This window comes from Anas platyrhynchos, chromosome 9 (assembly GCF_047663525.1).
Source record: "Anas platyrhynchos isolate ZD024472 breed Pekin duck chromosome 9, IASCAAS_PekinDuck_T2T, whole genome shotgun sequence".
In the NCBI taxonomy this organism is placed as follows: Eukaryota; Metazoa; Chordata; class Aves; order Anseriformes; family Anatidae; genus Anas; species Anas platyrhynchos.
This window is the reverse complement of record NC_092595.1, coordinates 5,321,021-5,347,286: the sequence shown is the minus strand read 5'-3', so window position 1 is coordinate 5,347,286 and position 26,266 is coordinate 5,321,021. Positions and strand designations below refer to the sequence as shown.

The 26,266-nt window shown below is 48.1% G+C and overlaps 1 protein-coding gene across 1 annotated transcript in view; it reads right to left on the bottom strand.

The window, feature by feature from the left end:
* FNDC3B (fibronectin type III domain containing 3B) overlaps positions 1-25,898 on the bottom strand; it is a 174,671-nt gene extending 148,773 nt beyond the window's left edge. The window contains exon 1 of the mRNA XM_027464789.3: positions 25,641-25,898. The gene's annotated coding sequence lies outside the window, so the exon portion shown is untranslated. The remainder of the gene's footprint in view (positions 1-25,640) is intronic.
* Between the last annotated feature and the right edge of the window lie 368 nt (positions 25,899-26,266).

Below are 26,266 nucleotides of genomic sequence, written 5' to 3'. Positions count from 1 at the left end.
GCTGGTGATAAATACCCTCCCCTTCAACTTTGCTTTCCCAAAGTAAAGCCCGAGGAATAATATCACAAAGACCTTGGTTATCTCTTCTAGAATTCCTGTTCAGAGGAGAATCTACCGAAATCAATGCTGTGTTGTGCTTTTTTTCAAAACCACTAATTAAACCTTGAAGAAGAAAAAAAAAGAGCTATCTATCATATCAATCTGCAGCACTTGAAAAGCAAGCATACCGAATTCCATTTCCAGCGAGGTTTCAGCACACCTTTATGCACTGCAAAACGTTTTTGTTTTAGCCGTTCGCCGCTAACCTGACTCCAGGCTGACAAAGTAGCTCATTGTGTTATTGTGGGAAACCACCGGGAGCAGCTCTCCCATTCAGCACGCCCCATTCAGCGGCGGGCATTCACTCGGAGCGGGCGCTGCAAGGGAGCGCCCCTGGACGGCTGCCGGAGAAGTTTCGAATGCATCGGGAAAGCTGAACCCATTCTTTGCACCGTGCTCACAGGCTCTCAATGCCCAGACTGCACAAGTTACAGAAAAAAAAAAAAAAAAAAACACCACCCAGACCCCACTTCCCCAAAATTTTCAATATCAGGGGAAAAAAAAAGAGTTAATTTTTCGCTTTGTTTCACTACCCTTCAGTCTCACTGAATGGGATGTAGAGTTTGCAAGAATGTTTTACTTTCCTGCACTGTTTCACAGAAATAAAGGTAACAAGCTAAGAATGATAAATGGAAACACTGCATTTTTAAAGACCAAGGCTTTTTGTTTGTTTGTTTGTGGTTGTTTTAAGGTGGGAAGTCACGGGGTCTCTATTTATCTCCACTCAGTACTACTTGACTGCAGCATCAGACTTCAGTGAAATGCCTGCTCGTTTATACTCGGCAGAGGAATCGCCTGTCACACAGAATCGATCCACGTCTAAGGAACACTAAAAGACAAAGCACAACTGGCGGCCAAAGGAGCTTTTAATCAAGAGAAGAGTTTGAGACCCTGAGGCAGCACGCAGCAAGAACCGGAGTTTGCAACATCAAATGCCAAGAGCCAGCAAAAGCCAGATAAGGCAGGATCTCCGTCCCCTAAGTACGCCAACCAAGGCAGCTGCAAGGCTCCAGTTACCTGGGACATGTTTTCAGTGGGCAAACCCTGGGGTTTTGTTACCTGCCTCACCTGGGCCCTGGAGCTTACAGCGCAGATGGGAGGAACGAAGCTGTGGCAGCATGGACAGAGGCAGCACCACAGCTGCTTCGTCCGGGCAGTGGAAGTCACTCTCGATGGGAATAAATCAGCCCAGCTCCCTGATACCAGCAGCACGGCGCAGTGCCGGGCAGCTTTCGTTACAAAACTGGAAGTGACCATCACTCCCAGCCTGCTCCAAGCCCCGCGGCGCTGGCTGGAAGGCGGCCGCGTGGCCGGGAGCCAGGGTTGCTGCCACTGTCCTCGTGCAGAGGAGGAGCTCCTGAACATGCCCTGAACTAGTCTCTTCATCAGAATTTCCTAATATCTCACCTTCTGGCTCTGATACCAGAGCTTCCAGTGTGAGCAGAAAGTGAGGAGGTGATAGGAGTCCTGAAAGATTATTTGCATGCGTTATAATGATTATTTTTCACATCCTGAAAGATTTTATAAGGTTTACGAGAACTCTCCGAAGCCCTGAACAACAAGAGCACACCTCCAGCTCGCGGCATGCACAGTCAGGGTCCTTCAGAAATAACCCCTGAAAGGGTCAATCTGAGTGCAGCCTGCTCAGCTTCTGGTCCTTTGCCATTTTAATTGCCAAACAGCATCCCAAACGCCTTACCTGCAGTTGTGACCTTACTGCCTCCAGCTCCGAGACAGGGGAAAACATTGCCACAGCTTGTTGTTACCGCGAGCTTAGGCTGAAAGGTAGGAAAATATTCAGGGAAGGAAGGGGAGGAAATGAAACAGAAAAAAAGTTTGTTATGTTCGTACAGCAGGTCCGCAGATGGATAGCCAGAGATCGGGCTGCTTTCTGAAACACAGAGGACACAACCAGGCAACACTAAGAAACAGAAATTGAAGTAGGTGTAGGAAGGGGAATTTCTGCACAGTGACACTGTAATAGCTTTTTGATACAAACTTCTTATTTAATAACAAGGGGGACAGCTGTGCTTCCCTGTTGGTACATCCACATTCGGCTCCAACAAAACCAATCCAACCCTTGAAAGTGAAGTCAGCTTTCTGCATCCCTTAAATTACATGATCCTATTCAAGCAAAAAAATTAAATGGCTGAGAAGCAGAAAGCAGAGCAACCTCTCAGCTCCGTGCAGCACACAACTCACTCCATTTTGGCTCACACCAAGTTTCAGAGGTGCAAGAGCCCGCTGCCAACATTCAAATAAACTTCAAAAACCCACCAAATGAAGAAGCTCTGCTCTGGAGAGGGAACCCATGCGAAGGCGGGCATGACGGCAGGTACTTCGGTCTGCTTACCTAACACGGGTGGATTTTAATACATCCATGCATTTCTGCCCTCCCCTGCTTTCCAGAAGGGAAGCCTTGGCCATCTCCCAGGCTGGCACGAGCAGCATGCTTGCTGCCTTTAAGTGAGGTAGATCACAAGCCTAGGAGAAGACTAGCTACAGGTATCTAAAAACAAAGTCACAGGCAACCAGAGTTTACCTTTGGGTCCTTTTAAACAGAGTCATTTTGACTGTTACGATAGCTCATGCTTACCCATCTGGTGACAGATGGTTTTTGTGAGACCTACAGCACTTCAGCTTTCTGGAAAGAAGCATCAGACAAAAACATGCCCTCCCAAAAATATCTCATTTGTCATTCTAGCTAGAATCATGAAGTGGAAGTACTTAAGAAAGGCAGAGGAAAAAAAAAAAAAAAGCTTTGCTTCTTAAAAAAATAAAGATCTGTAAGCAATCCTGAATCTTGAGAAATGGGGCTTCAACTTGGTTAGAACATGGGGTTGGGGTAAGTGACCTCAGCTTAAAAAATAAGCAGTTTGGGAGGGTTGGGGTCAAGGTACAAACAACCCAGGAGCTCGCCCCCAAGCTCTGACAAACAGGATGCCGGCGGCTACGTCAGCGCGGTGCAGGGAAACCCTCGGCTACCCAACAGCTGTGCGGCAGCTCAGCCCCCTCCTGCCGCTCATTAAGGAAATTCCCTCATCCCTAATGAATTCTGATGGATTTTTTCCACTGTCCCAGATGGAACTTTGACCATAGGATTTTTCCTCTAAACCCCGGCCTGGTTTCCTAGGCGCTGCTGAATCGAGCCCTCACTTCCACATCCCAGGCTGCCGGGCACGCTTCCCCAGCACCCCCAGGTACCTTACTTCAGCACGTCTGCCATGGCAAGAAATATTTATTGCTTATTCCAGTCGCAAGCACTCAACATTTGGCTCTGAAATTCAGCACCACCGCAAGTCACCTCCCTCCCAGTGGCCTCCCTGCCCAGGGAGGAGCAGAACAAGATTTATTACCATTTAAATGAGAAGCTCGACCTGCTCCAGCTTTTGTCTTTGAATTGGGATTCCTGTAGCCGAGGAGAAGATGAATGCGCTGATTTTCTTCCTGCTCATCCTTACACGTTACGGCACAGCTCTCTGAAGGGTACTTGATCAAAAATAATGAACGACACTCGTTCTCATCTGAGCCGAGCAGACTACAATGCAGTTATTATTAAGGATGCTTTGAGAGGCATCGGGCAAGAAGATTATTTTTGAACACTTCTGGAATTGATTAAATTAAGAGAAGTCATTTTGTCACAAGCAATTTCCTCTTTCTGACAAACACTAGCGGGTTGAACCTGTCAGATACCGAGAAAACACTTACACCAGCAACAAACAGAGAGCCTTAGCACAGCCACCAACCGCATTCAGCTCAGAGCATGAACGCCCAACTATCACCGGGTTGTAAGAGGATTAGGAATTCCTGGAGATTACCAGAAAACTGAACAAAATGCAGCAACCTGGTGGCGTCCAGCAGCAGAGCTGCCTAGCGGGGGGATGAGCAGAGCGTGGAGGCCAGCCAGCGGCCTGGGAACCCGTGGCAGAAGTCGCCCTGCCCTCTCTGAGGAGCCACCATGGGAAACAGATGAGTCAGTGGCAGCGCCGGCCGAGGCGATGTCCCAGCCATCAGATGAGATCTGCCAGCGATACCGCAGCGGGGACCTGCCTCCGTCATGGCTCATGTACCCACTCGGAAACAGATAACAGCGATACAGCCAGAGAGCTCCCACCAGGCAAACGGGCCAAGGCTTTATTTCAGATCGCGCTTAATTTGGTTCAACGTGCGGTCAAACACAAGGCAGAGGCCATATATAAATGTACGTGTGTATGTGTATCAGCGGCGAGAAGCCAAAGATGCAGAGCAGGGCTGTGGAAATCACTGCTAGACCCACACGTGGGCACTCAGAGGAACACCAGCATCCCCTCACCTCCCCATAAGGTGGCTCTGTTGGGTACAGGAGTGTCAGGATTTGCCAACACAACACACCTGATAAACACCTCTACAGCTTCTTCCGGCATCTTCAGCGCCCGCTGGCTAGAGACGGGGAGAGTAGGGCCTGAGCCTGGTCACAGAGGTGTGAGATCTGTGCCTAAGCCATGATGCACACGTACACACGCACATACATGTGCTACGTAGAGAAGCATCATCCCCTTACTTTATCTCAGGAGCCTCCGAAGGCTTAAACCACGCTCAGAAATAAGGGGGTCCAAGAGAATTACTCAAGAAATCAAGGCGGGGATATTTTTTGCTAGAAAGCCTGGTGATAAGAGAGAAAAAAGGCTGGAGTCCTCCCTCTCATTTTCCTGGATTTAACCTGCCACACAAACCTGTAGCCCCAGAGAGCGTCTTTCAGCGCCAAGGCAAAGCCTGCCCGCACCCCAGAGCCTCGCCAGCGCTCACTTCAAAAGAGCGAGCGGCCGGGGAATTCGGCTCTTGCCACTGGCACATACCGAGGATTCCACCCCATTGCTGTGCTGCTACCCAAACGCTCTCAGCAGCGCGGATTTCTGTTTTAACACGTTACAGCCGAAAAAATGCAGTCTCAGCACGGTGAGCTCAGGGTTGGTGTTGGAAGCCTTTCCTTGGGTGCTGAGCGTGGACTGAAATGGGGTGAGAAGGTCTAATGCACACCCCAATCCTCCTCTTCCAAAGCCAAAGGCCAGGTGTAAACTCTAGGACTCCATACATTTACCATTTTTCTCTCTTTTTATTAGCACATGGATGATAACAAGGGTATTTTGTTAATGCCCCTTCATTACTCAAGCTTCTGTGAATTTTTCCAAGCTGCTAACTGCACGTTACTCATTGCCATGTCTAGAGGAAGAGGATCCTTTATGGAAGGGCTCGTTGCTCAAGACACAAAAGCAACAAAAGGAAAACTGATGGTAAACAATAAATGCTCCTCGTGTTTAGTAGCTGTAGGCCTTTGCTAGCAAAGGCTATCCCAGCACATGCAGCCACATTTAAACGGATCCTACCCTCAGGTTCCAGCAGGAAGGGTGCACAAGCAGCCTGATGGAGGTAGAGGTGCAGCAGGACACCACCAGCACCTCTCTGCTGCTCCCCTGGCTGCTGCCCCCCGGTGCTACGAGCGAGCAGACACAGAAGGCAGCAGCAGCAATGCTAACTACAATTGAGTTCCACCAAAGGATTAACCAGATCACAAATTGCTAATTAAACCCTTCTTTATGATTGAGGCTTCAGTTCTTTAGGGACACGAAGGCAAAGTGTGCCGAAGACCCAGGTGGAAGTCAGACTGAAACACCCTGCACCAGCAACGCCTGTCCGGAGGCTCGGGCTCCCTCCAAAGTCAGCCCCTTTTCAGTAACAATGTTCTCAAGTCTTTTTACCAACTCCTTTTTTCTTTTTTTTAAGCTAATGGTTAATTGCTCTACTTTGTTGACAGAGATCAGTACAAAACCCTGCCTATTCCTTATGTAACAAGGCGTGCTAGCACAAAAGGCCCAAGTTTTTCAGTTCTCCAAAGCTTTCCTTGTTCTTCCCTTAGTCAACGTGACAGAACTAGAAGCTTCCCGTCTTCTGCTGAAATGTGCAAGTTTCCCTCCCCCCTTCCATTTTGTGGATTTTCTGCCAATAATACAGTTGAAAAATAAATTCCTGTGGACAGGAAATATCCTGAGCGAAGGATATCCAGCCTTACGATACTTAAAATATTATGCATTCTTCCTTATCTGTCTTCGTGAAGGCCAGCTTTCAGCACAGGCTGCCTACAGGCAGATGGAAAGGGCTCCTTGGCACGCTGTTCGGCCTCTACCCACCACGCCAGGTGGAAGAACTCCTCCAGGGTTCCCTCTCCACCACACTCGATGCCACTCGTTGCTTTAAAGCCCGAAGGGAAGAGAAGCAACGCCAGCACCAAGTGCATCCTCCCCAACCCCTCCTGATAAGGTGCTTTAAGACGAGGCTTGCAGAGTGTAATTGAAGGCCTAATCTCCTGGAGGTGGCTTGGCCTTTCAAGAGATCCCTTCACTCAATTTCCTCAACAAGGGCACTCGACAAAAGCAAACATCCTGGCTCTCTGAGGAGCCGCATTCCAGCTGCGGGGGCTCCCGGCAGGCAGGGCTGGGGCCGGCACCTCCACTTCCCACTCATCAGCATCCCGACCAGCCCCAGGGACGGACTGAGAGGCACAGGAACAGACCCCAGGCTGTAAATCAAGTTGCCTGGTGAGACTTTACCTCCCTGCACGGAGTTCTTGCTGCGGTCCCTGGTGCCTCACCCGTGCTGCTAAGCCTGGCTCCTGGGTGGCCAGCCAGGAGCTGAAAAAAAGTTCTTCGTGGGGCTGTTGTAACAGCGCCCGCACAGAAACGTGCAGCTTTTAATAAAGCCCAATATCTCTGCGATGTAATCGGTGGCGATAGCCATGTTTTAACTTACTGTGCAGCTCTGCCTTGCTTGACCAGTTTCGGGCCCCAGCGGAACAATGCCCTGATGGCTGATTCGCATCGCACATATTCTCAGCCGTCAGTAGTTTCTGTTTCTTAACCAACAGCAGAGCAATCTGAAAATCACTCGCCTTAAAATCAGGATTAATGCCCTTTAGGGGCCCTACGCAGCTCGCTGTCTCCTACTGTGATGAGGACAGCCGAAGCCCACAGCTGGATGTGGAGCAGCAGGGGCAGAGATCAACGTGATATCAATGCAGCTGATCTTCACCAGCTTTTAATTCCCCCTTGGTCAGGGCTCAGACACCCGTGAGCCACAGCGAGTTCTGGGTGTGTGAGTATCAAAATCCGGCTTTAAGATACACTTCAAGGAGACCAGTGAGATGTAGGATTCATGCTCTTCCCTCCGCAACTTACCCTTAGTAAGTTCACGCCTTGCTCACAAAAATGAGCAGAAGAGAGCATTGCTGACACTAACACAAATGTCAGGGCTGCAGCTACTGCCCTTCAGCGACCAAGGGGGGCTGCTGCTCAGAACCATTCGTGATGTAGCACAGAAAGGGAGACTGTGATGGGACAATGTTGAGAAATAAAAAAATAAAAAGACTTAAGTTTTATATTTACACAAAAAAACTTCATCCCATTATAAAGTTTTAAAGGGAATTCTTACCTGCTGCCTCTGAAGTGACCCCAAAAAGTGTAATAGGCTACTCTTACTGGCCAAGAAAGTATTTGTTGTTGACACATTTATTCACGATCAGTCTGAAATATACTCAAAAAAAAAAAAAATTTACCAAGACCTGAGGTTTCTAACAATAAGATCAGCTCTCGGGAGGTCTGAAGAGATCCTCTTACCACCTGAGCCAGTCAGTTTTTGTCCTGACACACAAAAACCTCATCTATCTTTGACTATTTTGTACAAAACTAGCCTATCACATCGAGACATCTTGTCATCGATGTATTTCTTCACACTGCAGACTGCAGGATGCTGACCTTCAAAGCTTCCGCCCTGGTGGCTGCCTGTGCTCTGCTCTCAAACCAGCACCCGTGGCAGAACTGCCCCGGCTTCACGGGGCTGAGACCGGGTTTCCTCTGGAAGGCAGCCCCTGCCAAGCACCAGGCCCTCTAGCTGTTAAGCCCTTTGTTGTTCTTTTACACCAAAATTCACTTCCTCAGACCCGATTCACTATCACAACTCAAGTGTTAAGTTTTTTGGTTTTGCCTTAAAGCAGTGGAATTTCACTGGAGAGGCAGCTCTCCAGGAAGAGGCAGGCATCTTGTCCCAACACCAGAGGCCTGGATGCACTCAGACTTCAGTCTGCAGTGCAATAAAAGTAAAATTTCAGTGGTTTTTAATTCTCATTTCTGTTGGCTTTGCTTTGTTACCAGGCAGAAGTCAGATCCTGCTCGGTGCCTCACATCAATAACCGATGTTCAAACCAGAATCCAAACAAATTACGCCTCGATCTGTGCACAAAGCAGAGCGTTTTGTAATAGTCTCATTTATTCCAGCATACCCAACGCCTGGGGGAAGCTCACTTCTAGAAACGTTGTACTCACAGTTTCCCAGCTGCAGCATGATTTCTCTGACGCCCAACGCCCTGGCCCCGCGAGCACAGCGTGCTGGAATTGGTGGCAGAACCCACTGAACCCCCCCCCCCTCAATGAAGTGCGATGGTTTCGGGCACAACCCTGGGTCACAACCCCTCTGAGAGCGCTCCAGCACCTCACCACCGACACTCCAAGGTCCTTGAAGCAGCGAGCCTGAATATTTAAGAGCTGAAAGCCATCTCCCCATGGCTGGGAGCTGATTTTAGCCAGCAAGCTGTGACTAGACTGCAGGGCGAGGAGGAAGAAGAGGACTGGCAGGGCGCAGCGCCTGCCCACGGGCACGGAGGAGCACCCGCGATGCCGGCGGCGAAGTCTTTGTCCTTAGGTGACACCGAGGCAGCCCGTACGTGCCAGAAGCGTTGTGCAATTAGCACGCTCTTAATTTTGTACCCTCGGAGAAGCTAAGTAAGTGCACTTAATCAACCGAAAATAAAGAAACGCAAAAGAAAGCGATCCAAGGAACTAATTAGTTAAAAGATGTCAAATGGAAACAAAATGAGGTGTCTAATTATATCCTATCAGTTCAAGTGTACAGCACAATGCGGGCCCAGAAAAATATGCTATTTGCTAATTTAATCAAAACAGTCCAATTAAGACAGCACTGGTGAGTAATACTGGAAAGAAAAATTTTTTTTCCAGTTATTTACTAAACCAACACAATTGTAAAGATCTTTCTGCTGAGGTGCACTAAAATCTTTTCCATCCACTGACGAATCCACACCTGATAAACAAACATCACAGCTTTCTTAGAAGAGATGTTAAATCCACTGAGCGACAAACTTGAAACAAATTCCTAAGATTTAAGGCTTCCTCCGTGCTACCTCAATGACTATTTTACGCCATAAAACTCCTTTCAAGAGAAAGGGAGAGAGAAGATGGAGTTCTCCTCCAATATTCATATAAATTGGATACTCTCCTGTATCTTCAGCTTTTATTCTCCAAGCAGCATCTCAATCTTCAGACATAACCATTAAGCCCACTGAAAAGCTAGTGCTGACAGGTATTAATTCTTCAGGGGGAAATTTCTTCAAACACCTCAGCCCCCATTATTGCATGCTTTGTCTGTCGAATGGCTCTCCAGTGCTACGGACCAGGGGAATTTCAACCTTGTTGTATCCGTTCCCTTTATTTCCACAGAGATTAGAAACTGATTTTTCCTCCTTGCTTGGCAGATAAATTGTCAGCGAGCGGCTGGCACCCAGCAAAGTTCATTTTTAGGCACAAAAACAAGAATACCCACAGGGAATTAAAGTGATGGAAGGGGGAGCCTCCTCTGGTACACCGCCATCGCCTGAACTCTGGTGCCTGTGCCGTCTCCAAAAGGATGCTCTGCTCCTTAGATTTGGGTAGAGCGGGAGAGCAAGGAACGACAAAGGAACGTGCATTATTACAAAATACCTTATGCTGCTCTTTAATAAAACTCCTCAGCTTGAGCTCAGTATTTAGCTAAATGGCCAAGTAACGCCCTAGCATAACTCCAGATAAGCAGCGATCTGCCTGACTTTATCAATCGCAAGCGCACAATCTGAACGGAAGCCATCGAGGATTATCAGAGCACCGACAATGGCATTTTAACAGCTTAAAAATGTCACGGTTCAGGAACAAATACCTGAAAACAATGAAGCTCTGCTGATTTCTATCAGAGAAAAGGCTACCCCTAGGCTTGTCAAATTCCTAATATTATTACAACCTGAAAAATCGCTACCAAAGTTACACAGCAGCAGGGAAGTGAAGGATGGAGAAAAGGTAACGGAGCCTTGCAGAGCTCAGAATATAAAGGCACCTCGGACTTCCTTCCAAATTCAGTTTCACAAAGTAAATGGTAAGCATGTTTCTGGTATCCATTTCTGAGCTGCTGCTTTGTAACTTTTAACAAAAACAAACAAAAAACCTGTAAGCCAGCATCAGGTGGCCTGTAAGTGGCTTCTCCACTTCAGTCACAAAAGCATCCAAAACCCTTCTGTGCTCCCCACAAACAGGAGCGTTTTTGCATAGGCATGTCCTTGTACCATTTGCAAATATTGTCCAAATATGTTTTCCTTACATGTTTCCTTTCCCCTTTCCTTGTTAGGGAAAAAAGAAAGCTTCAGTACAGAATGCCAAGCACCACATAAATCAGTTCCTACCGTAGGAAAGTCTCAATCATCTAAGCAAATGAGAGAAGATCAGAATTCTTTCATTAGGAGTAAAATAGATTCAATATTGGAGAATTTGTCAAGGCATACACAGTGGTTCAATGAAACTAATACAAGTTAAAAAACTGGGCTTTATAGAGTTGTTTTGACTTAAGTCCAATTACTTGCAGCTCAAGAAGATTCTGGGGAAGAACTCAGAGAACCATTTCTAGAAATAATGGAGAAACCTTCAGCTGCAGTCAATACACACACTCCCATCAAGCCATATTAGCAGTACTCTACAAAACAAAACTAACCAAAGAGATGCTTGGAATCCCTTCTGCATTACACAGATCTTCCCAATCCAACATCCAGCATCCCAGACCTCTCTCGTGCCTGTATGTCAGTCGTCCCACCCACCCTGGTGCATGCAGATCCTGCTGCCCAACACACTGAGCGAGTATAGGTAGCAACAGTAATAAACCTACCTCAACTCAGCCAAAATTCACTAACCCCATGACTTTAAGGGCAGACCTCTCTGGATACACATGTATAGGGAAACAAGACCTAAGGACTACATTCTCAGATTAAAAAAAGCAACAAGAAGAACTTCATTAAGTGTTGCTGTGTTTCTCAGAGTGCTTCTTGGTTGCACTCTATCAGCTCTGGCTTCTAACAAAGAAGGATATTACTTAAAGGCAATGTTGCGAGGAATTCCCATAGTTCTGGGCACAACCTGGAATCCAACACATAAATATGGACCTATTATAGATCCCTCTCTCTCTATTATTTATTCACAGCTCAGTGTTTTTGCATTAGAGTTGTGCCTGCGCTTCAAAGCATGCCACTCCTCCGCCTGTAGCAAAGGGGAGCCATGAGGATGCCAGTCAGACAGTCAAGGACAATCACTTCAAGTCAAACATCCCCTTCACTATTTCGGGCTTCAACATAAGCAGATCACAGCTCAGCTGCGTTCTGTCTGAACTTTTATCTCCTACCAATGCTGCAGTAATTATCCCCGACAAAAGACAGACATTAATTAACAAGCAGTGACCAAGCTTTATCTACAAAACGCTTTCCTCCCATTTGCCTGAAGTTGTCATTATGAAATACCACATTTTAGCAGCAAATAATCAGGAGATGCTCTTACCACACAGAGTTAAAACGTGTAAATTGACAGCCACGGCTGGACAGCCCCGGGTAAGACAGGAGAGCACAAGAGCAGCCTCTCTCCTGAAACAGCCCAGGAGAACTGCTGGGCGCAGGGGCTGCCAGGGTGCCCCAAAGAGCAGCTGGGATGGGGAGAGCCCCTGCCTGCAGCTTGTACGGCTTCTTCAGCTCCTGGCTCTTACTGTTTTTGCTGTACGTGCCACTCCGGTGACGACGAGGTGGCTGGCAGCACGGTGCTCCTTACGCTGAGTAAATATAAAGACAGACAAGATCTCCGCCTAAAGCTGCGCAGGAGAAAGAGGGAAGAGCTTTTTTGAAGCCCTTTCTTAGAGAGGACAAAACAGCCCCTCCCATCAAATCTGAAAAACAAAAAAGCAGTTTCGGAGTATGAAGAAATTTCGATATCCTGACAGGTAGCTAAATGACTCAGTCCCCTCCTCTTTAAGAAAAAAAGGAAACGAACTAGTCAAAGTGTTCTTTAAATCAGCTATCGCTTATGAAGGCAGACTACAGGAACTCCACACTCAGTAGAAAGGTGCCACAACACCAAGGAGACCTGGAGAAGGTCTCACCTCTGACGTTTGTGTGCCCACTTCAGCACCCCACACGTGCCCCTGAAGCGCAGCAGAAGCGGTGGCAGCAGCTTAGAGGCCTTACAGGCCGCGGCCACGCACGGCTTTGTACATCTACCCAAAGGCGTGCAGAGGTGGGTCATAGCACCTCCCCTCCTTGTCCCACGATGTTTAACTAAGGGAGGTGAGCCTTCAAGTTCTGTAGGGCAAATACTTGTGGAACAATTTCCTCCCCTACTGCCTACAGCGCGCTGAGAGCTATCGGATTTACGCCACACAAACGTAACTTATGCCACACAAACGTATTTCAAACGTAGCTTAAAGAGCAAACAAAGGCTTCCCTGCACTGTAAAAAAACCTCTTGGTTTTATTAGCTTTCTGGATCCTGCGCACCCAACCCTCTCCACAGCTGGGAGCTTCATCTCCACAGCCCGCCAGGGTCACCCCGTGAGGGCTTTCCAGTCAGCACGGCCATCACGTATTGTGACTGGAAAATGCACAGCACTTAGTGCATGCTCCTTATGTTTAAAAACAACAGGTGCTTATTTCCCAAAACTGATCAGAATTGGAAGGGGAAAACTGAGGTTTAACTACATTATGAATGTAAGGCTTCTGTTTGTTTAAAAAGAGGATTATGAAAGAAAAAGTTTGATCCTCTCATTTCAAGAAGAGGGAAACTTCGGCTAAAAACCTATCCTGATTTAGTGGTAAAATGAAGACAGTTTACCCATTTTTATTCTGCATTACATTTAAAGGAGAAAAAGAAGAACAGGCAGTGATCAAAGTGAACTGAAACTACAGAAAATTGGTGAATGAGGGCAAGACAAATCAGAAGAAAAAATGGTCACAACTTGTAGGACACTAGAAGACAAGCTATGCTTTTAAAATAAATTCGGAAGGCCTGAAATCTAATAGTGGTGTAGCCCCACAGCAAAGCAGACATGAAAATACAGCTAATGATGCTGGCTTCAAAAAAAAGCATTTAATAAGTTTTTCCAGTTGGTATTTGGAAGGAGGCACAGAAGGCACTTGTAGCAGGCAGATGGGTTACATCAGTGACGAAGTTAGCCCCAAATTTTGGGGTTCGGGCCTGATCCAGTCCCTGGCATGGCCCTGTCACTGACAGCAGGCCCAGACCCAGCGGGCCGGGGCAGAACGTGCCGATCCCATGGCACCATCTGGGAGGGGAGCGGGACGCCCGGTGCCTTTACGTGCCATTAGTGGGCACAGCCTCCAGATAAAACAATCAGAAGGCAACGGAGGCTCCTGCCGATAAGGAACTGGGAGACAGGAACATAATCGACAACGTTGTTCTACTAAAACAGGTCCTGTCAAACAAATCCGAGCACGCTCCATGACACGATTACGCGTTCGGTGGGTAAGGGCAGCTGTGTTAGCGTCTGCTCTGCCTCTTGCTCAGTGCCAGGCCATGCTGATAAAGGAGCTAGCACTGCTCCAGCTAAATGAAATACCTCCCGTGCAGTAAGAACCGGCCAGCTGACAGAGCACGGCTTAACCCGAGGGCTGGCAGTGTGTTTGGGAAGGAGCCGTACCACAGGTGCCGGCACGCCACCAGCACCAGCACAGCACCGCAGGATTGATACAGGTCCCAGACACCACAGAACAGCAAGAACCAGACAGAAGCCAGGCAGATCAGAGGCGGGCACAGCAATAAAAACAAAAAGCCCCAGACGAGCCATGAGGGTAGATTGGATCATCCAGTGAACGGTATTTCCTCCGCTTATGGAAAGAGGAGAGGCCACAGATCACTGCCCCTGCTCCAGGGGGGCATCTTGCAGCCCCGGGGAGCTCGCAAGGCACCTCCTGCTCTGCCACAAGGGTCTCACCCACAGCTCCACGCCAGGTACTGCTCCTGCCTCTTCCCCTTTCCAGGGGACACGTCTGGCAGATGTTTTGGCAGCAGCTAGGTGACGGAGGGAGGCTCGCTGAGCTGTGCCGGGCAGCAGCTCACATCCAGGAGCTGCTGTCTGCAAGTTTGCTGGGCTTTTGTTTCAAGTCTCCAGCCCTGATGGGTGCAAACAAGCTCCCAATTCTTCCACATTAACACAAAAATAAATAACTTCCCCTCCACTCCCCCCCAAGTAGCTCATAAATAAAAGCACGTTGCATGATTTTACATGTTATCAATATGTCTCATTTAAAGAGAAACCTGACCATCTGGAACAAAACCCCCCAAAACTCAGCTCAGGCACTAAAACCAGCTCTGCCAACACACTCCTGGGAGCCCTTGTAAGAGGGCAATGCTCAGACGAAAGCTGCACAAGGACTCGCTGCCTGCTCCTCTCCCCAAGAAACGTTAACTACCCCCTGACAAAAGCACATCTGCTGAGAAAGGGAACAGCACAGGCCAGTATTAAAGCAATTTCAGTCCACCTACCAAGCAATTAGCTAGATGATGGCTTCACTACATGCTGATTTTTCTTCTTCCAGAGTACTGGTGCAAGCATAAGAAGTAATTTGTTGTGTTTGTACAGCCACTCTCGATGTTGCAGGTGACCCACTTTGGGTTCTCCTTTCCATGTTGCAGAAAATATTTCTGCTTTAGCACTGCACATCTGTTCACTAATCTATTTCATTTTTTTTCCTTTTAAACATTCACGTTGCATTTCAGGGTACATTCCACCTCCCAACAAATATAGATTCAGATATTTTGATTTTTAAATACTGAAAGTCACGCTTGTGAAATACTAATCTTGTTATTTCTATTTTTTTCTATGCCAAAGCATAAACAAAGTTTATCTTGTATTCTGATTTTGCTTTGAAGTCTGTGATTATCCCAAAATTAAAACGCCCCTTCCTAGAGGTTATCATTAGTACAATTTTGGATACAAACCTTCGGGCTTTACTCTGGTAAGCGATCCACTGCTTCCACAAAGCAATCCTGGAAAACACCTTTATCGTTTGACCTGGTATTCAAAGCTCTTTGAAAATGACTTTTCTCCTCTACTGAAGTTATGCTACATCAGGATCTTCTACCAGTAAATAAATATCCGTAACAGTATATAGGAATGAAATTCCACTGTGACCATAGCTGTATACTGAAAAAACGTTTTTCTTATGTCAATTCCTTAAAGAAGTATTTTGCTTTGCTTTTTAATTTTGCTGTTGCAACAAACGTGTGAAGTGTTTCCACCACATAATATGCCAGGACAGGTCTTTTTCTGTCCTCACACTTCACTGAAACCAGTCTTCCGCTTGTGCACTCATTATTTGTCCATGAAATTCCTGATGCCATGTATTGTTTCACAGCTGTGCTTGAATCTCTGTGTTAGAACTAGTCAAGTCTTCCTGCTGGCCGCAAGACGTCTCCTATTTCGACAGCTGGACTGGTTGTAGACTAAGTTTTTTGATCAAATTCTGCAGAAGTGTTTTATTTATTGATAGCTTTATGATAGATATTCATCTGCTGAAACTGCCTTTTGGCTTAAGCAGTCCTTCATGTCTCTGTGTTGTTTATGTCTCTGGCGGATTTACAGCCAGTGATTACTCCTGTGAGGCCTTGCTGCGGAGCCAGGACACTGAAGCACAATTAAGACTTTTATTTTCCATTAATTATATTTTTTTAAAAAAGCATTCTCCCGAGGACAGAAGTGAATGAATGTTGACAGATCCAATCCGCCATCCCTATATGCTTTCTGACTGAGTACAAAAATCCCAGAATCACAGACTGGTTTGGGTCAGAAGGGGCCTCAAGGCCCCCAGCTCCCTCCTGCCATAAGCAGGGACATCTCAAAGCCCATCCAGCCTGGCCTTGGGCACTGCCAGGGATGGGGCAGCCCAGGCCAGGGCCTCACAGTAAAGAATTTCTTCCTGATGTCTAATCCAAACCTCCCCTCTTTCAGTTTAAGGCAGCTCCCCCCTGTCCTGTCATTTCACTCCCTGAGCACGAGTCCCTCCCCAGCTCCCCTGCCTTTAGGCACAGGCAGGCACCCATAAGGTCTCTCCAGAGCCTTCTCCTTGTCCCCTTATACTAACCCAGCAACTCAGGATGCACTGAAACAAAGTTTTATACTAGAAAAATCTACGGGGAAAAAAAAGGGAGCAGACAAATGGGGAGTTACTAAGAGAGAGGGCAAAGGACTGAGATATCTGCCAGCGGAGACAAGGCCGTAACAGTCTGGAAGGTCAGAGAAACTGAAAAATGTTTTACAGCAACTTTTTCGAGCATAATATCATTCTGTCTGACTGCATAATCAAGAAATGCCAAAAGGAAGTGAAACTGTTGATGTCTAACTTTGGTGTTTTGTATGTACAAATATTGCCTTTCCAGTAACATAGCAGCTCTCACACATCCACTGAAGCAACCTATTCAGAGGCAGAAAAATTAAAACGTAGCCGTCTTGTATGTTAAAGAGATTGTGGTTGCACAAGCATCTGGATGACTTGACTGCTGTGTTTTATCCAAGAGAGATGGCTGCTGTGGAAAAGATCAGAGGTCCTGGCGGTTACACGCGGCACGGCGCTCCTCGCCCCGCTCCGTCCAGCTGCAGAATTTCCACTCCCAGGACCATTTCCTGCCCACTGAGTGAGCAGCTGAAGACCTGGACAAGAATGCCCAGCTCTGTTAACCCAGAGGGGAGAGGGTACAGATCAAACACTGTGCACACGAAACCCTGCAGAAGGAAGAAAATTGAATTAGGCCCCAAGACAGCTCCTCTCCACGGCAGAGGTGCTAGCAGCTGGGGGTGCGCTGACAACCACTGCCCCAGCAGGACACACCAACCCCGTGGACGGGCTTTGGAGAGGAACAAATCTGCTCTCTATGCCTAAAAGTCAGAGGATGTTTATCTTTTGTGCAGTCATCAGAAGCACCAGTGAACTTAATAAGCAGTAATAAAGATCCGTTACAGCAGCATACGGAGTTACAAAAACAAACACGCGCAGAGCGGAATCAAACAAGTCGAGTTTGCTCCAAGCTGACACACAAGGAAGCAGCAGCAAGGCTCCTTTTATGTAATAACACCAGCGTCATTGACAACTCAGATCACTTCTGCCCAACTTTCATAGAAGTTCTGTTTTGCTGAGAACCTCAGCATTTGACTTCTTCCTCCTTACCCGTGAAGTTCCCTGTTCATCACTTACAGCCAATAATTAACACTACAGCCCGGCTGTTTGTTAACAGCGCTGTCCTAGATAGTCACGAAGGAGACCTGGAACATATCACACAGCAGCCAAACACCTCAGCGATCCATTTATCTCCCCAGCAGCCTTGTGTGGTCCAGCACCGTGCCAGAATAATGCAGCACGACATGAGCTGTGTCCCTGCGGATAAATCCACAGGATGTTTGTGACTCCCAGTAAGACACCATTACCTCAATGGCAGCTGAAGCTAACCAGCAGGTGAAGTATCAAGGCATTTTGGTCTGGTCCTCCAGGTGTTTTTGTGGTGTGTTTTTTGTTTTGTTTTTTAGCTGGTTGGTTTGTTTTCATCGGTATTGAGGTCCTCTTGAACTGAAACGCATTTTAGTTTTATAACAAATAAACCGAGAGGAAAACATACAAACAAAGTTGTGTAACAGGGCAATTAATCCTCCCCCCTCAGAAGATCTAACATGTATTTCCACCTGGTAAGAGATAAGCTTGAACTTTTCAGAAGGGAGCATAAAGCCTGCAGTTCCATGGCACGTACTGCAAGTGGAGGGTCACTTCCTTAGGTTTTGAGACATTTTGCACTGATCAAGAATCTCAAACGTTGTTAAACTCCAGAGTTCATAGAGCAAATTATCTGTAACACCGGTGTCCTTTTCCCTCCTCCAAAGCACAGAAGATCTGAGGACATACATACATTGTCTCCTCCTAAATGAGCGACCTTAACAGAAACAGACTGACAAGTTACATTGAAAGCCATCACTTATTTTGAATTTAGTATTTTTTTGGCATCTCTTTCTCTTAATCACAGATACCACCAAACTTTCTGCAACTTTGAACAGTTTTAGGTTGCTCTCCAGGCCCAAGCTCTCTGCAGACCATCCACAGTGCTGTAAGCCATTTGCAGCTCAACTCTTCCCATCCTCGTCACCCCTGGGTCTCAGTGTGCTACCTCCTACACATCACTGCCAAAACACGAGGTCACTTCAGTGCATTTCCAATTTCTCATTTTCTTTTCTGTAACTCTTTGTCCATAAACACCCTTAACAAACAAGCAGAAAACTTCTGGCCCGTTTCTCTAAACCAGCTCCTGGAGGACACCCACGGATTTCTCCCTGCATGGATGGCCGGTGGATGCTATTAACCGTGACACAACCCAACAGCTGAGAGCAGTGCCCTGTGCTCCTGCTGGATCAGACCTGGGCTCTTCTGGAAGCACGCAGGGCCCACACACCACAGCCTTCCTGTGTCATTTGGACCCACTTCAGAGCCAAGACTTTACCACCTTCACCGTGAGGCTGAGCACACGACCACTGCACGTGTGGAAGGACACGTTTCCCCCCACAAATAACCTGGTATCCACATGCCTGCATTTTTACTCATGCAAGGGCCACAGGTCACACCCCGGCGTGATCGGGTGCACGGAGCAGAAGGCGCAGGACAGCAGGAAGGCAGCGCACCGCAGTGACACTGCTGCACCCATCCCTCACCCACATCTGAAGTGCTCTGGAAGAGACAGCAAGCAGCATGCCCCAAAAGCACTGTGCATCTCTCTCTTTGGTTCCCTTGCCTGCCAGGTGCACTCACCGCCAGCTGCTCAGGGGGGACGTCTCCTCTCAGCACCACGTGCTGCTCCGCAGCCCTGCTCCGCGGCACGAAGGCACCAGTAAGCTCGCTGCGTGACTGAGGGTGGCTTTTCGACTGCTCTACAGCCATACAGGAATATAAATCACGCTAAGATATAATTAAAAAAGGAACCCTATCTTGGTATCAGAAACCAAAGTTAGCTAATGAATAAGCTTGCTAAAGAAAGGAGAGGCGAGTGGCACGCTGAAAAAAGCAGAAGTCCTCTGCTGGCAGAGCTCAAAGCAGAAGCAGATGCTGTGAAAACCCAGAGTAAGAAGCTGTTGCTCCTTTTGCTTGTTTTTTGACTGAGATGCTGCATCTTCTAACTTTCCAGCACAAGAAAATAAAGACTTGTAACTCCCCAAGGCAGGCTTTGAAAGCAGGTTTCTTAGTCAACCTGTCAGTGCAGAAGATTTGGTACAGCTCAGTGTTCCCCGCTGAATCCCGCACAGGATGGCCCCAAGGAAACCAGCCCTCAAGAAGTGTGCTGTCACCCTTCAGCTAGTGCAAACGAGTACGAACAAACTTCCCACCTTAAAACCCACAGCTTCAACTCCATCTCCAGTTATACGCTGTGCTGTACATTGGAGAAACAGCACCAACACATTTTGGTGAAAAACACCTTGCTTTCTACCCCTTTTTCCAATTTAAATACAATTAATAAAAAGGTATCTACTGGAATGAGACTATCAAAGCGTTTCCTTGGAGCTTTGAGTATCTCGCAAGGCAACAGGATATTAATATGTGAAGTGGATTAAGAAGGGGGGAAACCAGACCAAGAGTTTTAGTGCTCAAGCCAAACCATTCAAAGCACAGGAGAAAACAAAATCCAGCAAGATAACTACTCACCTACAACAAGAACAGGGCCACGAACACACGCGATTATTTAACCGTGTCTCAAGCCTGGTTCTGAGTTGAAATCGACCTAGCAGCACCAGGTACAAGATATATTCTGATCTGCCTGATCTTGTCATGTAAGCATTGCTATTAGCTGCGCTGGGGCAGTGACAAAGTGCTCGCGCATCTTATTTGCAGGGGTTTATTTTGACCTGTAAAGCGATCCTACAGTTACCAGCTCACATCACTCGCTCCATTTAGCAAAGTTCACCCACATGTAAGTGCTTCAGGATTTAAAACACATTTTCAGAAAAGAACTAGCAAAATACCCAGGCAAAAGGCAGCGCTGTGCTGGGAAAAACACAATTACTCTGCTGCCTGAAGTCTGAAGGGAGGTGCAAGAGCACTTCAAGGCCACCCACAGACCCTTGTGGTCCACCAGGTAAGTGTCCTTGCAGCACCTGACCAGCACCCAAAGTCTGAAGACAAAGCAAAGGGAGACCGGTCTCGCTTTCCATTTCAGGATGTGAACAGAAGCAGCCTGCTTACGAATCCAGTCCTTTTTAGCATGCCCAAAAGAACCAAACAGCAAGCACTTACAGAATGCTCCCAGTTTGTTGGCACGCTGAACCACATCGCTTACAGGCTGGTGTGTGCCATTCTCATCTGCTTTCATTAACGCACAGGTACTGTCCAGCGAGAGAGGTCTCTGTTCTTACTTTCAGACCATTCACTCTTTTTCAAGACAGTACCAAGAAGCATTTAGTACTGACATCCATGCAAACCAGAACACTGTCACACACTTCTGGAGGAAGTGAAGCCCAAGCTGTGCACTTTTGATTTCCATTTGATTTTTATTTCATTTTCTTTGAGTTTCAGTCCCACCACCTCTCTCAGTATTTACAGAGAGATGCTGGGGAAATTCAGGCTGCTGAGCTCAGGCATTGCACACCCTGAACCTAACACCTCTGCAGTTCTGATCGTGTCACTGCTGCTAATTTACTCTAACAAAGTGATGCTTTTGTTCACCATTCACTTGCTTGTATCAAGACATCAAAAGTAATTCTCTGCTGTAAGTTGATGTTACATGATGCTGCAAAAATAAAAAAAATACAGGCTCACCAGAAGGAAACCTATTCGGCACTCTCATTCTCTACAAACGCTATCATCTTTTTTCTCTGCTGCATTATTCCACATCAATAAATAAATAACAAGCAAAAAGCAATGTGTAATGCTTCATAACCACCAGCACAAGTGTCAGCAAGCATAAGGTCACTTATGCTATATGAATTGCCATCGAATAGGCATTCGGTTCCACAATAAAGGTTACAAGTAAAGTGGAATAGGTGTTGGCAGTTAGAAGAAAAATGGTTAGGTGATCCTGAAACACATTAGGACAACAACTCTCTATTACTCTACTGTTTCTGAGATTTAAAAAACAAAAACCAACCAAACAAACAAAAAAAAAACACACACATCACAGCATCGTACTTCTCTGTGTTAAGCTTGAAGAAAGAAATCACGCAGAAGTACCGAGGGCAAAAGATAACACAGAGATTTAGATTACAACACAGCCTGTTAGCATTACAGGGAATAGGGAGCTACCACGTCAAGTCAACATGCCCATGCCAAGAAACCTACAAATGCTACAAACCAAGCAGAAAGAGCTTGACGTTTTGCTAGCTCAGATTAAAAGCATGGGGAGAGCTGTCCCCGACATTCCGAGGCCCTCTGAGGGTGGCGAGGGTCATCTAAAATTGTTGCTTGCTGGAGTTTTTATTAACAGCCTCTTGAGAGCCATTTCTTTTTCCTCCTTTCAAAACATTCCATATGAAACATTTCTGAAAGCATGAAGTACATGTTTAAATATATACATACACACACGTCCTATTATTAGAGCCCTGTGCGAGGACCTAATAATAGCCACGTCCACAGTCACGCTTCAGGCGGTTACAGGAGCTACGTACGAAGCACTCCAGGTACGCGCTCCTCTGCCCCAGAAGGGCTCTGCGCTGAGGCAGGTGTGTGTGTAATTTCTCTAGGCTATCACCTGTGATCCCAGAAAATTTGTGGGTTTGATTTTGAATAACTGAAATTAAAAATAAAAAAACAACAGTGGCTGAAATCCCAATCTCAATCCATTGTGATGAAGCAGATGCCGGAACAAGCAAATGCCACAAACCTGTATCAGCTGCCACCTCTGTTCTCTTTTAAAGATATTTATTTATAGACATTACATATAAATAAAAACATACACTATTAGGAATCATTTTTCACTTCATACTACATAAATAAAAGAGCATTATACATAACAGCACTCTAGTAAGAGGAGTATCCACAGGGTAACCTCCCCCATATACCGCATTATGAATTGTCACTGCTAGAAACACGCGTGCCAAGTGTCTCCTGTGCACATGGTGTAGCAGTTGGCTTGTTCTCCGTTACCCACTGATACACAACACAATTTCCTTGTAAATAAAGGATTCCTCAGATCAAACACAGTCAGCACATCCCTCAACAAGCAGCATGTTTTAACCTCCAAGCTTTTCGATGCAAAAGGTGATCCATCCTCCCACAGCACGAAACACCACGCAGACACTCAAAGCCACATCACCTGGACCCTCTGGGGAACGCTCTTGCTCACGAACAGACTTTCACACAGACTACACTTTTCTCCTGAACTCACTCAATAGCACCGTAGTTTTCCACCCAGAGCAGAGCGCAGATTTAACATCTGCAGCAGCACTTCTGCAAGGCAGCTAATTTCTCCAATGCCCTTACAAATTGCACAATAAATCACGTTTAATTAGTTTGTGCTTTTTTTTTTTTCCTGGCAGCCTCTTCTCCAATAAAGAAGGGGCACGCACTCTTCATTTCGCACAGAGGCACTCAGAACAAATTGGTGAACATGCAAACTGCCACATTTCAGCTGGCAAATGTTTGCGGAGTTATCTGTTTTCCACCGCCCAAACATTCCTGCCTGTAGATGGCCTGTTACCGTTGTGTATCTATCGTCTCCTATTTCGACTGTTGTTTGAAGAACTTCCCTCTTCCCACATACCTTCCATCTCCAGGGACAGATCACACAGCGACACTAACCCTTGGCCGTAAACAACATTACTTTTGATATTCCTGGCTCTGAAGGATTCCCCACTGCTGCTGTTGAGCACTGCAGACGAGATCACCTATGCAAAGTTAGGTTTGCAGAGCTCTGCCCCGCTGGTATTCTGCACAGCTGAGATTTACACAGAGGTTTGCTGGCTTCCTGCACTATTTATTTTATTTGCTGTACACTGAAGTCACAGTTGTTTATAATAGCCTTTAGTAACTCGCAGTATGTTCCGATACGCTGCGACGCGCGATTTCCAGACTCGCTGCCTGCTACCACGGCATTCTTGGTCGAGAGGCCGGGATTCTCTTCCAGGGCAGCCTGGACTGCCAGTCCTCGCGCTTCCCAGGGTCACGCCAGTTTTCCTCACGTCTGCTCTGCCGAGAGAAGCAGCTAACTACACTGTGGAAAGTAATTTGCTTTACTCAGCTGCATCTGGGTTCTGAGACTTTTATGTAATTACAAGTATTTTGTACGAATTAGGAACCTCACACTACACACTGATTCATACCGTAAACTTTGCTTCTGCACTAGCGCTCACCAGACTGACAAGCTACATTTTTGAGGGAAAAGCCCATTACACTAATTGGGAAGTTCATGAATACAACCGCACACAACTCTGCTCCATGATCTGTATATATTTTCTTGCACAGATTTATCAATCATAAAAGTTTAACTAACCCTAACCACTCCTCCCTCATTAGAGGGCTTAATGGAATTGAAAAGGTAAGAAGGAAAAAATGTGTCTCTGCTAGGAAGAGGCACTAGGTGAGAGTCTTCAAGTTCACCAAATGTTGTACGTAGAATGAAAGTACAACAACAAATGCAATTCAGACTTGGAGTTACAACCTCTACTTATGGATATAATGTTTGCAGTACAAAGTCACAGCTCCAAGCTTCTCAGCTACAGCAGAATAGCAGCTTATTTTGGACGCTAACTTTCTTCATTTCTTCGACTTCAGCCAGCTATAGGCTAACGGTATGAAAAAAAACCCTCACTGCTGTCCCAGCAGTGACCTCAATCCCAAACCAGATGAGTCCTAACGGCTCAAAAAAAAATGTAAAATGTATTAACATCCACATAGACTCATCCCTGCGCTACATTCTGAGTGTAAACTATCTGGGAGACACTAGGCGGGGAAGAACAATATATGGTACTTCTGGGGCTGTTGGCATTGCTGTCACAGCAGGGTCCCGATACAACTACAATCACAAACGCTTCAGAACTAATGAGAGGGAACCACAGAGCGCTGAAGATTAGGAGAAAAACACTAACAGACTGCTTCTGTGCGAGACCCTACATGACCCCGGGAGCACGGCCAAGAATCATTCTCGTATTGGTAGCACCGGTTGCACGCAGGTGCCAGAGGGCTGAGAGCACGGACGGAGAGGCTGGGGCAGGCAGGGTGCTTTCCTTCACGGGGGGCAGCCTGTCTGCGCCTGCCGAGGCCCCCGGGGTGATGCATTTATCAGGGGATGATGCATTTGTCCAGGGGATGAGGGCTCCCCACCAGCACACCCCATGCGCAGGGCGGCAGCAGCTCGCCCCCATCAGCGGGGCTGAGCCCCAGCCCGCTCTGCCAGGCCAGCTGGGGGAGAAAAAAGGTTGAGAAATCGCGTTCTAGCCCTGAAAACGTGTGTGAGTTTGAAATCCCATTACGTAGCGTTGTTCAGCTCAGGTCAGACTGGTTGAACGCCTCCCAGGAGCCTTACCCCCAGTGAGCCCTGGGCTCTGTGGCCGGGGACAGAGCCGCTGGGGCTGCGGGCACAGACACGGGTGCCGCGCTCAGAAACCTGGCACCGGGTGCAGGAAGACGGCAACGACCAACACCACGCGCACAAAAAGCCCCAAAAACCGCTGAAACAGAAACTTTGATTTTTTCTGTAGCTTCGCTTCCCTGTTCGCGAAGGAGCAACTCGCACTGCCAGGCGCTGGGCCGGTACTTTTGGGTACTCGGGCAAGGAGAAACGCAATCGAAACCCCAAAAATCACTGATAGGGAGCGAGGCTCACAGACAGCTGGGGCACAGGGCTCGGCACAGCGGCTCCCACCCCACCTCCCTTCACCAAACCCTATTTACACAGCGCGTTTCTGCGAACCGGGCCAGGGAGCGGGGATGCAGCTGTGCTCCTAGCCCACGAGAGGTTAAGCTTTTAACAGCCTCTCTTCTTTTTTTTTTTTTTTTCCGTTCCGCCTGCTGGTAGCATGCCATTTTACAGAGGTGTCTGGCGAGCCGAGCCCCGAGCCGCCAGCATTTTCCTCCCCGAAGGGAACCGAGGGAGGGGAAGGCGAAGGCCGGGACGGGGCGAAGTTGCTGGGTGCTGCCCCCAGCCGTGCCCAGGGCTCCGGGGCTCCTCCACCTGCCCGGGGAGCCGCCAGGGAGGGCAGGGGGAGCCGCGGGGACCCCAACTTTCCGCCCAGCCCCGCGGGGCGCGGCCGCCGCCCCGCCGGGGAACAAAAGGGCCGGGGCGGCTGCGGCTCCCCGCGGCGGGGGACGCGGCTCCGAGCCCAGCCCGGCTGCCCCGAGCCCTGCCCAGCCTCAAGCAAACCCGAGCGGGGAGCTCCGAGCCTCGGCGGGCTGCCGGGAGGCGCCGTCCTTACCTAGCGGGGTGCTGGTGCGGGGCGAGCCGAGCCGAGCCGAGCCGGGCAGGGCAGGGCAGGGCCGGCGGTGAGTCCCGGCTAGCTGCAGCGAGCGGCAGGAGGGCTCGGCGGGGATGCCGCCATGTCAGTGATGTCGGCACCACATGGGGCCCGCGGCCGGCCCACGCTACCGGGCGCTCTGGAGTAGAGGCTCCCGCCCAAAAGCCGCCTGACGAGAGCGGGCGGCGGCGCCCGGGCCTCCCGCTCCGCCCCGCTCCTCCCCGGGGCGGCCCCGCTGCCTCTCCCCGGCCCCCGGAGCCCGGCCCGGCCCGGCCCTGCCTCACGACACCCCCTGTTCACGGCAGCCCCGCTGTGCAGGGCTGTTGGGCTGGGCCCCGCTCCCCTGATCAGCTCCTTCTGCCTCAAAACGCCCCCAAACTTCACGCTGCCGTCACAAGTCTCTTCAATCTCCTCTTTCCCCAGAGCCTCTCCCCGCGGTGTCTCCCCGTATTGCCGTCAGTTTCCATGAAAATGCCCGTAATTTGCTTGGGGACTGACTAATGGGACCTCTTCTTGTGGAAACTCACACTGGAACACATCACTTCGGCATAAAAGTTCAGTAAAACCCAAACGTCATACCCAACCAG